The following is a 10,957-nucleotide window of genomic DNA, read 5'->3' as shown; positions in this document are numbered from 1 at the left end:
TTCTCCAGCAGTCCATGGTATATTCAACACTCTTCTCCAGCAGCACAGCTCAAAGTCATCAATTCTCTTTCTATCATCCCTAGTCACTGTCTGACTTTCCAGTGCATAGCAATGATAGTCTTTTTAATTTTTATTATTTTATACTGGTTTAATGATAAAGTTCAAATATATTGTTTTTCACACAGGATCTTTCCCATTTCCTTCACACACACCTCATCAAATTGTGTGACCCTATGATCCCCCACCTATCCACACCTCTCTGCTTACACCCTCCCCAACCTTGGATCCTCATATTAATTCTACAATAATGGTTTTATACAGTATTTGTCTTATGAGTCTGAGTTAGTTCACTTAGCATAATGCTCCCCAGTCCCTCCCAAATTACATAATAATTTACAAAATCATTATTCTTACATGTTGTGTGGTATTCTACTGTTCTCAACCCATTCATTTTTGGTTGGACATGTGACTGTTTCTGTGTTTTTTTGATGGTGAATAGTGCTGCTATGAACATTGGTGTACAAGTCTTTGAGCCTAGTTCTCATTTTCTCAGAGTACATTCCAAGCTGTGGAATAGCTGGGTCATATGGAATTTCTATGTTCAGTTTTTTGAGGAAGCACCAGACTGCCTTCCAGAGTGGTTGTATACCATTTTACAATCCCACCAACAATGTCTTAAGAGTTCCTACCTCACCACATCCTCTCCAACATTTATTACTTGCTGCCCTGTTAAACTTTGCCACTGCTACTGGAATGAGACGGTTTCTCATTGTGGTTTTGATTTGCATCTCTCTTCTTGCCAGTGATTTTGAGCATTTCTTCATGTGTCTGTCGGTCGTTTGAATATTTTCTTTTGTGGAAATTCTTTTGATGTCTTTTGACCATTTTTAATTGGGTTATCAGGCTTTTTCATGGGGAGGCCAATGAGTAGTCTATAAACTTTCATTATGAGACTTTTGTCTAAGCTTATATTGCCCAAGGTTTGTTCCCAGTCAGTAAGTTTTCTTTTAACCTGTTGGGAAAAGTTTTTGTTGTGCCCAGGGACTTAATCTTTAAAAGGTCACATTCATCAATTTTATCTACTCCTGATTGTGCATTTCTGGCTGTCTCTTTATAATGTAGACCAGGGCTTCTAAGCTTGATCCCACTTTGTCTCTTATGAGCTTTTTCCCTTTCATCTTCTTTTGATGCTTCCTGGATCATTCAAGATTTTGCCCATAGCATCTTTCAGTATTGCAACATAAGGTTTCCGTTTGTTCTTTAGTTTACTCAGCTTGAGGAATGCTGAGTGATTTATTCTCTTTTTATTTTCTGGCTCCAGCTCTTTGCTTTTTCTTTTTGTGCTGCCCTTTGAAATCTTCTGTTAAACTCATGAACTTTATCAATATTTCCCTTTATTTTAGCTTCTCAGTTTTCTAATGCCATTTCAGAGCCTCTTCTCACATCCATTTAGGCTTTTTTCTTCCTCCTCAATCTTTGTAATGAATGACCTTTTGGTTTCATCTTGGATCATATCCTTGATGACATCTTGTTTTGAGATGGTTTTTAAAGTGAAGTGGAATAGACTCAAGGTGATATTTTTGTTCTTGTGGGTTTGTTTTCATTTCCTTTAGCTTTAATTTGAACTTGCATCTTGGTCTTTTCCACTGTCAGCACCTCACCTGGTTTTCACACCTGATACTCAGGGTCTCCAAAGATTCTTTCCACAGATATAATAAATCTGATTCCTATATAGTCCAGCACATGAGGTTCATGTGTACCTTCTCCATTTGTGGTTTGTTTTTTTTTTTAATAAAAGGTGTTTGCAATGGATAAATCATTCATTGTACAAAGTTTGATTATTCTCACTCAGGCCTCATTTCTGTGAGCAAGTCTCTAATTTCCAGCTTCTAGTCCTCCTTCCTTGTTCCCAACTTTTTCATTCCAGTCACCAACTAGTTATTATTAATGAATCTTGTTTGCATGTTTGATTGATTTCAGACTGCCAAAGTTGGTAGAAATCTTTCATCTCTTCTTCTTTTGTGTTAGTTGGTCTACATATTTCATCCTTACATACTAACTGCAAGAGTGGGCTGAGCCTGTGAGGATGGTGCATGACCAGGAAAGGTTTCAATCTTTTGTTCATGGGATTAGTCAGAGCTCACTCAGTGCCACCTAAAACCAACAACATGTATATAACATCGAAGCCCCCAATATGGGAAGTAAACTCTGAGAAATATGAACATCGACATACACAATTCTAGAGTGAGAGTTGACGAATTTCATGCCGGTAGTCCCCAGTTTGTGACAGGAGCCTTTCCTGATGACTCTGCCATAAATTGGCTCTGATGTGTGTAGAATTACTAATTCTTAAAAAGATTCCCTTCTTATTGCCATTTATAATTAATATTTTAGAAATATATGACCTTATACCTTATAAAGTATGATTTCTTCTTTGACTTTTTGAATGAGAATTGTAACATAAGCAAATTATGTGCTACAACATTACATATTATCAATAATGAGATGTACAAAAAAACCACTCTATATTAAGTTGTTAGGTGTCATTGAGTCCAGTATGACTAATAACAATCCTGCGAACAGCAGATCTGAACCTTGTCCTATCTTGTGCCATTTTCACACTTCCCAACAGAAGACCCCATTGCACCAATCACCGTGTCAGTCCATCTGGTTGAGGGTCTCCCTCTCCTTTACCTACCCTCTATCCTTCTCAACATTATGTCCTTCTCCAAGTAATAATCTCTCCTAGCAACATGGCTGAAATATGTGAGGTGAAGCCTCATCATTCTTGCCTCCAAAGAGCACTCCATCTGCACCCTCTCTGAGACGTATTTATTCTGTTGGCCATCCATGTGATGTTCAGTGCTCTTCTCCGACACTACACATCACTTCTTCTGTCATCCCTCTTCATTGTCCAGCTTTCAGATGCATATCAAATGATTGGGAAGACCATGACCTGAATCAGTCTCACTTTAGTCCTCAAACTGGCATCATTATTCCTTAATAATTTGAAGAAGCCCCTGAATGTGACTTGTATAAATAAAATGTCATAAATCAGGTACTGATTGTACATCATTTTAAGTAGTGGCTAGAACATCTATAAAAATAAGTAATAAAACAGAGGATTGATATAAACCAGTTACACCTAACAAATATAAATAGAATATGACACCCAACAACATTTAACATACATTTGTCTCCAGTGCACATGGATAATTCATCAGAATAGGCCATATTTTAGGTCGCAAAGCAAGTTTCAAATTTTAGAAGACTGACATAATGCAAACTTTCTTCTCCTATGACAACAGAATGAAATGAGACATCAGTAACAGAAGGAAAACTGTAAATAACACACAATCATAAGGAGTGCCACTTCTTTCCCAAAGACATGTGTTTCCAGTCTACCAGCTGCTCATGGGAGAAAGGTGGGCAATCTCCCATACAATTTATTGCCTCTGAAAACCTGCTGGAAGATCAGTTAGGAGTTGGTTCCAACTCCAAGCTATGTGACAACAGATACCTTTTTTAATTTTAGTTTGCATTTCCTCAAAGACTGCTAATGTCTTACATCTTTTCATGTTACTGATACACTTTTATAATATCATTTCAGTGTTATATTTAGAGAGGAGCACAGACCTTAGCCCACCGTCTTGATTCTCAATTCTTTTCATGTCTGTTTGAAATGAAGAAGATAAGGAGGTTGTCTTTTGGGTTTCTTCTCCCTCCCTTTTCTCTTTCAGGCAGCACAACAAACAATTGAGCAGAACTGTGAATCCTTTAGAGATTTGTTAGGTCAAGAAAACGACCTGGCCCTAATCACTGATGGTGAAACACTGAAGTATGTCCTCAGCTTTGAACATAAGGAAGGACTTCCTAAACTTGGCCCTCTCCTGTAGAGCAGTAATATGTTGTAGGTAAGGCCTTTGTCATTTTCCCTTTCCTGCTATAGTACTTTTTAGATGAAGAGATGGATTGACAGTGACCTCAGCAATGGACTTGAGCGTGGCGGAGAGCCTGAGCATGTTGCAGTGCAGGACAGGACTTCTGATCTGTTGTTCACAGGGTCACTCAGAGGTGTGGTCGACTTGACAGCACCTAACATCAGCAATAGGTGATAAAGACATGGAGATAGACCCTGACTTTCAGCAAAGACAAAAAGTTCTTTATTGGGAAACTAGATGAACAGACAAAAGTGAGAAGGCTTGAATTTAATGGTCAAGGCTTATCAGGAAGCAGTTTATCACTTTTAAAGGTAAATAATTTACTGATGTATGAAAACATGAAGGAAGTCTCCTCTAAGAGGTGAGGCCCTCAGTTTATACATTTACTGCCGTCGAGTTGATTCCAACTCATGGCGACTCTATACTGGGTTTTCCAAGCTTTAAATATCCACAGTACGAGACTGCCAGTTTTTCTTCCTTGGAGCCACCACTGGATTCCAACTATTAGGAAAAAAACACTGCCTTTATTTGTAAATTCAACTTAATTCATTGCTGTCAAGTTGGAACTGACTCACAGCTAAGCCTCCAGTGCATTTTCAGAGGCTGTAAATTGTAGGGTAGGGGGTTGCCCATCTTGTTTCCGCAGGGTGGCAGGTGAATTCGAACCTCCTGCCTGGTGGTTGTCGCAGTTCCCTACCGATCAGGCCACCAGAGCTCCCTACTGTGCCACGAGGGCTGCTTTATTTTTTTCTTCCCTTTATCTTACCACCACTGATACCTAAGGAAAAGGAAATCTTAAGCAGGAGTGGCATCCACTTCCGAAATGGCTTGCCTCTAGAAACTCCATGAACAGTGCTGAGGTCTTTCATTCATAGGGTTACTATCAGTCGTCTATGACTCAATGGCACTTCACAACAACAACAAGTATTAATTACCACATCTCAAATATTTGATTTGTGAAAAGCACATACTCCATGACAAAGATGACTGGATTTGCATAATAACTAGACTTAACTTTTTGTTTGTTAGGGGGTTTTTTGTGTGTGAGAAAATTTATATTTAGAAATAGCCAGACTCAGTTTAGATGAACCCAATATTGTTTGCAATATCCAAAGCATCACAGGCAGGATCAAGTTGAACATCAGCCTTCTTCTCTCTCTCAGGCCTAATCAAAGTGTTGACCTTTGCCACATCGATGTCATAGAGCTTCTTTACAGCTTGTTTAATTTAGTGCTTGTTGGCCTTGACATCCACAATGACCACAGGTGTGTTGTTATCTTCACTCTTCTTCATGGCTGACTCAGTGGTCAGGGGAAACTTGATGATGGCATAGGGGTCAAGTTTGTTCCTCCTGGGGGCATTCTTCCGGGGGGATTTGGACTGCCTTATTAGGCTGCTAGAAGGTGGGTGACGTATGGATCTTTTTTTTTTTTGTGCCTTTGGGTGTCCTTCAGGATGCTTTCTTGCCTTTGTTTTGACTTCAATTTTGGGAGTAGCAGGGGCTTCCTTCTTTTCTTTTATATTGGCACCATCTTTTACCATGTTCTTTGTTGTTCAGAATGTTAAAATGGATCAACCCCTGAGACATATCAATATTAATACCTCAGGCATTTAAATATTCTCATGGGTCCTCACTGTAATCCATGAGGTGCTTAGTCCAGTTCAGCTCTCCCCCCTTAGGTGTCCCTTCAGACTCACCTTATCATCACCTGAGAAGTATACCACCTCTGTTCTTCACTGCATTTGGACCATCATGGTTTTAGTACAGTCTTCAGGACTCTGTGAACTTGTCTTCTGTCAGAGCCTTTTGAGTTGTAGATGTAAAAAAAAAATGGATTAAAGTATGATTTGTTGTGGTTAAGTGCCATCAAGAGGAGTATAACTCATAGCAATCCTATGAAAACCCTATCCTGTCCTGCACTATCTTCATCATACCCTGCATATAGCCATTGCCACAGGCACTGTAGCTATCAGTTTATCTAGTAGAGAGTTTTCCCCTCCTTTGCTGACCCTCCACCTTTCCAAGCATGATGTCGCTTTCCGAGGAATAGCCTCTTCTAACAACATGTCCCAAATATGTGAGTTGAAGCTTTTCTGTCTTTGCCTCCAAGGAGCCCTCTAGTTGCACTTTGTCCAAAACATATCTGTTTGTTCTTTTTAGCATTCCATGGGATATTTGGCACTCTTCTTCAATGTCACTACTTACTCATCTTCTGTCATCCCTATTCATTTATTCATTGGCCATCTTTCAGGTGCATAGCAAGGAATTAGAAAGACTGTGGCTTGAATCAGGCACACCTTAGTCTTTAAACTGACACCACTGCTCTTCAGGACTTTGAAAAGATCTCTGACAGCTGACTTTCCCAGTGTTGTACGTCTCCAGATGTCCTGAAGAGATACCTACATATCAAGGGTGTTGACAGTGGATCCAAGCAGGATGAAATGGTTCACAATTTTAGTCTTTTCTTTAATCTTTTATGGTGTTGCCTGTCAGCCTACTGCTAAGGAATTTTGTTTTCTTGATGTTGAGATGTAATCCTTGTGAATACATGTCCTTGCCTGGAAGTCCTCCTCACTTTCAGCAAGCAAGGTTGTTTCATCTGCATAATGCTGAGTGATGTGAGTTTTCCTCCAATCCTGGTGCCATACTCTCCTGCCTAAAACCCAGCCTCTCTAATGATTTGCTAAGCATACTGATTGAATAGATATGGAGAAAGGAGACCACCCTGATGCAAACATCTCCTAATTTCAAACCATGCAGTGTTTCCATACTCTGTTCAGACAACAGCTTCTTGGTCTGATTTAGGTCCAATAATCCCACTCCTAAGTATTGTTACAGATTAAATTTCATCCCACTCCCTCCCCCCAAATATATGTATGTCATGATATAATATGGAAACTATGTATGGTTTACCATAGTGATAAATCAAACAATTTTTTAAAAAAAGGATTAAAGGCGGAGCATGGAACAACACCACTTAACTCCATTACAGCCTTGATTTATGTAAGAGACATTTCCTTAGGATGTGACCTGTAATATATATATATGTATATGTGTATATATGTATATATGTGTGTGTATATATATGTGTATATATGTATATATATGTGTGTGTGTATATATATATACATACATACATTTTGGTAGCAAATAATTTTTTAATTGGGTGAACGTTTTGAGCTGTAGTATATTTTATCTTATAAGAGATAAAAGGGGAGATGGTGAGTCAAGGTGAGTAGGGGTTACCCTGTCCCACGAAGAATTCCACCTGGAGTGGAGTGCCTCTTTGTGCACTTAGGCCCCTGCTAGGAAGCTCCTGACACTGGAGATGTCCATGGCACATGGAGAACACCAAGGACTCGACTTAACAGAGGCTGAAGGACCTTCCTCCAGAGCCAGTGGAGAGGCAGGGCCTTCTACAGCCAGAGCTTAAATTTACATAAGAGAATAGATTTCCCTTTGTTAAATCAATATACCAAAAAGAACTGAAAACTGTCTTCATGGACTCGAGCTTCCAGCATTTATGAAGGTGGTACAGGATTGGGCAAAGGTTTGTTCTGTTGTACATGGAGTTGCCGTTGAGTCAGAGCTGGCTCAGTGACACAGACAGCAACCTGTAAGTTATCGGTAACCCCTCAGTAAAAGCTTTTCGAGCAACATGAGGCAGAACAAACAACAAAAAGAGTAGTTGCAATAGCTCATGTTCTTTTCAGGTTATCTCCACTGCAGAAGGCTGAAATAGTGAGCCTGGTCAAGACTCATGTAAAAGCAATTACCCTCGCTGTGGGTGATGGGGCCAATGATGTGGGGATGATCCAGACTGCCCACGTGGGTGTGGGCATCAGTGGGAACGAGGGCATGCAGGCCACCAACAACTCGGACTACGCCATCGCGCAGGTGAGAGCTGGTGAGCAGCGGGGTGGGTGGACCTGGGGAGACCTCTAGTCCACTCTGAGGTTCTGTAAAAGCCCATCATCATCATCATCATCATCATCATCATCACGTCTGGGCTTCTCTCCACTTTTCTCTTAGCGAATACTGGCAACAGTTTCCTTGGGCAAGTTGCTGCCGCTAACAATCTATAAAAATAATAAAAAAACCCCAATAAATCCTCTGCCATTGAGTCAATACTCACGATGACCTTCCATCAAGTCCAAGGCTATAAATTTCAATGAAAGGAGGCTGCCCATGTTTCCTGCTAAGCTCCTGTTGTGTTCACAATGATGAGTTTTCAGTTAGCAGCCAAACACATAAACTACTATGCCACTCAACCAGTCAGTGTTTGTTGTCATCAAATCAAAACCAACTCATAGCTGACCATGGGTTTCCCAGGCTGTAGGTCACAACCGAGGAGGTTGCTCATCTTTTTTGCCTTGGGGTTATTGGTGGTTTCAAACCACAAGTGAGGCATGACTTTGCGTTAGCAATGCAAATCCCTGTAGACTTCACCCCCAAAGCTCTCTCTAGGGCTTTACTTAAAAGAATGTCTTAATCTCTAATCTTCCTAAATCTCTGTTGTGTACTTTGCTTCATGGTGTCTCATGATAAATAATTTTCAAGACAAATAATCTAGTCATTTGTTGTTGTTATGTGCCATCAAGCCACCTGTGACTCATAGCAACCCTATGTATATTAGTTCTAAACCTGCCCTGTCCTGAGCCAATCTCTTCATCTCCAACAGACCTAATCCCATTTCTCCAGTCACTGAGTCAATCCATTCTATCCTGACCGTCCTCTCCTGTGCTATCCCTCCACTCTTCCAAGCATGATGTCTCTCTCCAAGGACTGGTCCTTCCTGACCACATGCTCGAAGTATGTGAGATGGAGCCTCAAAATCCTTGCCTCCAGGGAGCAGCCTGTTTCGCCCTCTCCAGGACAGACCTGTTTGTTCTCCTGGCAGTCCATGGTATGTTCAAGACTCTTCTCTAGCACCACGACTCAAAGGGATCGATCCTTCTTCTATCATTCTTAGTTATTGTCCAGCTCTCAGATGCATAGCAAATAATTGCAAAGACCATAGCCTATATTAGACACACCTTAGTCTCCAGACTGACATCGTTGTTCTTCAGTCTTCATTTACTTTTTTTAAAAAAAGAGGTTGTGCCTTTTGTCAGGAATTGGAAAATGAATGGGTGAACCAGTGGTTTCCAGCCCTGCTTGTTTGTATCATGTGATTATGACAACTGCAAGAAAGGTTTCCACAAGCTGATTCTGATGTCATCTTTGGCCTTAATGACTCAGAAGTCAGGAGCTAAGTAAGTAACTCACCAGAACAATATGTTCTTCTATTAATTTATAGAATACATGGAAAGATTTTTCACAGAGAAGGACACTTGGATGGCCAGCAGACACATGAAGAAATACTCAAAAACACTTGTAATAAGAGAGATACAAATCAAAATCACAATGAGATACCATCTTAACCCAGTGACAGAGTTTAACAGAGCAACAAGCAATAAATGTTGGAGAGGATGTGGAAAGGTGATAACACTCATACACTGTTGGTGGGATTGTAAAATGATACAACCACTCTGGAAGTTTGGCATTTCCTCAAAAAGCTTAATCTAGAAACTCCATATGAACCAGCTAGCTATTTCACTGCTAGGAATTACCTCAAGGAAATTAGAGCTGAAACATAAACAGAGCCCAAATGTCCAGCCACAACTGAATGGGCTGAGAAATTGTGATACGTTCACACAAAGGAATGCTATGCAGCACACAAGAGGAACAATTTTGAAAAATACTACATAACTTGGGAGAGACTGGAGAGCATTATGCTGAGTGAGCTAACTCAGTCCCACAAAGACAAATAACTGTGTAAGACCATTATTGTACAAATAGAAGGATAATTAGTAAAACACGTATGAGGACCCAAGTGAGGAATGGGAAGGAGCAGAGGGGTGAAGATAGGTAGGGGTGCAATCAAAGGTTGCCCAATTTGGTGGGTGGAGGGAAGGGATAAAAGAAATGGGAGAGATCCTGTGGGGGACCTGAAAAGACAGGGTAAGGATAGGCATAGTCCAATGGGGATTAATTTTCTAATGTATAATGAATGGAGGGAGCGCAGGTGGCCTAGTGGCAAGAAGCTACATTGCAATATTAAAAGTGAGCGGTTCGAATCCACCAGATGCTCTACTGGAGAAGAAGGGGAAATCTCCTCCTGTGCCAGTCAGTTCTGACTTGACAGTACACAAAAAGAAAAGAGATGGGGGGGGGGAAATTATAAAGCATAATGAATGTGAAGGATTGTATGAACACAATGTGAACGAAGAATAGTGTGAAAGAGAATGTACACAAACTTTGTGAGCAAACAAAAATATTTTTTTTAAAACAGTAATATTTGGTAGATAAAGGAATAACCAAAACTCACTATGATGGAGTCAGTTCAAGTCATAGGAATGTTCTAGGACAAAGTTAGAACTGCCCAGATAAGAGTTTCCAAGACAGAAAATCTCTCTGGAAGTACACGGCCTTTACTTTACCCTGAGGATTGACTGGTGGGTTTGAACCACCAACCTTTTGGTTTAACATTTGATCAGTAACCACTGTCCCACTGTGGCTCCGACGTCGAGGAACTCATTAAGTCCACCGTTATTGAATTGACCTCAATGCATGACAACCCTTCATTGGGTTTGCATGGCTGTGAATCTTCTGGGGTGTGATTGCCTCATAGTTATCACCCAAAGCAATTGGTAGATTTGAACTACCTCTACATAGCGCTGGTTTTCTGTGTTCTCCTAGCAAAACCATCACCATCTTATAAAAGGAAATTCCCATTCATTCCCATATAGCTGTTTCTTAACTGACAAACACAATCAGGTGAGCTCATGATCTGGGGAGCCAGAGAAGTCCATTAGATTTGTCATCCCAATCAATTTTTTTTAAAAATAAAATTTTTAATTTTAATTATAAGACATTGAAGATTCTGATAAAATATCAGAAACTAGTATTCAGTGTTGCTTTAGACAACAAAGAAATATTTTTATCCAGAAATTAAAAATAAAATTTTTAATAT

The 10,957-nt window shown here is 40.1% G+C and overlaps 1 pseudogene; it reads left to right on the top strand.

The window, feature by feature from the left end:
• Window positions 1-10,957, top strand: part of LOC102852537 — a 194,957-nt pseudogene that overhangs the window by 118,783 nt on the left and 65,217 nt on the right.

The sequence above is a fragment of the Elephantulus edwardii genome, unplaced genomic scaffold (genome assembly GCF_000299155.1).
Source record: "Elephantulus edwardii isolate Elephantulus edwardi_28Jun2011 unplaced genomic scaffold, EleEdw1.0 scaffold00135, whole genome shotgun sequence".
Taxonomy (NCBI): Eukaryota; Metazoa; Chordata; class Mammalia; order Macroscelidea; family Macroscelididae; genus Elephantulus; species Elephantulus edwardii.
This window is presented reverse-complemented; position numbering and strand designations above follow the sequence as displayed.